Source organism: Rhea pennata, chromosome 1 (assembly GCF_028389875.1).
Source record: "Rhea pennata isolate bPtePen1 chromosome 1, bPtePen1.pri, whole genome shotgun sequence".
NCBI classification, from domain to species: Eukaryota; Metazoa; Chordata; class Aves; order Rheiformes; family Rheidae; genus Rhea; species Rhea pennata.
In genome coordinates this window covers 39,065,256-39,067,180 of record NC_084663.1, presented here as the reverse complement: position 1 = coordinate 39,067,180, position 1,925 = coordinate 39,065,256, and positions in this window count along the sequence as shown.

Below are 1,925 nucleotides of genomic sequence, written 5' to 3'. Positions count from 1 at the left end.
CCGGCCCGGCCGGAAGGCGAAAGCGGCAGTTCCGCCCCAGCCAAGCGGCGCCGCCGGGCTGCGCATGCGCCTGGCGGGGCTGCGCATGCGCCGCGGCGTGGGCGGGGGAGGGGCGGGGGCCCAGCCGCCATGGTGCGTCGTGGGCGGAGGGGCTGTTCGGGGCGCATCGCTGCGGTCAGCTTAACGCGGCTGCGAGGTTAGGTGTCCGTGAGCGCCTCTGCGTGGACTTACAGGCTTTTTAAAGACAAATATATTTTTTTTTCCTGCTTCAGTAACACAAATGCCTGGATACAATAGTTCATTTAACGGTGCTGTAGTACAAGGAGAGCTGCTCAACTGACACAGCACGGACCCCTGCGAGTATGCAGCTCTACGCGGAGCTGTGGCTACAAAAGGTTCTCAACAAACCAGGCATTTAATTCCTCATGCAGTAAAATGTGGCAGTTGGTGATTGATGCCGAAGGCAGCAGGCCTGTTAAGACCGTCCCAACAGTCCCAGAGCTTGCACAGTTAAGCTGCTTATAAAATGCTGTGACTTGTCTTGCTTTCTCCCTGAAGCTGCTGGAGAGCCTGACCTGAAGAGGCCTCACAGGAAGAGGGAAGCGGACAGTCCCAAGGAGGGTCAGATTGGCTCTCCAGGACCTGGACAGGCAGGCTGAAGACCCGTAGAGAGTAGATGAGTCACCCAGGAACTGGAGTTTTGGATAAGTGAAAAAAAAAAGATTTGGAGGCCTTGAGAGAACCTGGCTTGGTATGCAACTTCTTTAATACAGGCTGTGGGAACCACCTTCACCTTGGCTCCAGAAAGAACAGTACGTTCTTCCCCGTCCCTCAAATCGATGGACTTGTGTCAGGCTTCATGTTTATGCAACAGCAGGAAAAGAAAAAAGATAGGAGAAAATAAACCAAAACAAAGTCTCTCGTGCAAGCATCTCAGGCTCCCAAGGAGACGAATGTGAATTTACCAGTCTGTTCTTGCATATAATGCTCCTTTAACCTGATATATAAATTTAAATTCAAGGTCTTCTCTATATTAAAATTTGTAAATCCATCTCAAGTTTCACATACTTATATCAACACTGATCCTAACTGCAGCCATGTTGTCCAAATCTCAAGAGTGGTGGTAATGCTCCACAGTTAGAGGCAGGACTAGGGAAGAAAACCCAGTAGCCAGCACTGCTAATACAGAATCATAACAGGTTTACCACCAACACTCAAGCATCCTCTCTGCCCTAACACTACAAGGATATTAGAATACAAGCTTTATAAAAAATAAATAGTTTACTGGTTATACTAGGTTAAAGTTAAGTAGACTAAACGTAAAGGGTAATTTGAGTTTTAAAAGTATGTTTCAATATAGTCAGTTCATCAAAAGAATTACTCCAATGTATTGCAAAACTGCAAACATGACATTTGCATATACAAAATTCAACAATCTTAACTCATAACTACCAGAAGTAAAAGCATAAGAAAATTTGTGTAAAGTATGACAGCAACAGGCATACATCAGTTGAGCTTGAAGTACAAAGAAAACCATGGAACCTACATGGTGTCTTGTGTCTTTTTATGAGAATGAATGATAGCTCCTGTTTTAAGCCCATCTTCTCCAATTCAAACATTTCTGGAAATGTCAATTTCCACCCCCCCGGCTTTTTTTTTCCCCCCTCTACACTCAAGGTTGAAAGTATGCATACGCTTGCTTGTATTAAAATGTCAATGATGACTCTCAACTGATGGCTGTGTGGGGGACTTATCCTAAATGGATTCTTATCAATGGAGCTCAGCTGAATATAACTTTATCAAAAACGGAAAAAGAACAGACAATTAAGTGTCAATTTTATTTGTGTCTGAAAATCATGACAGTCGTGCCAAGGGACTTCGTTTTATTTGGCACTCCACAGACAGTGAGCCCCACTTAGTAGAGG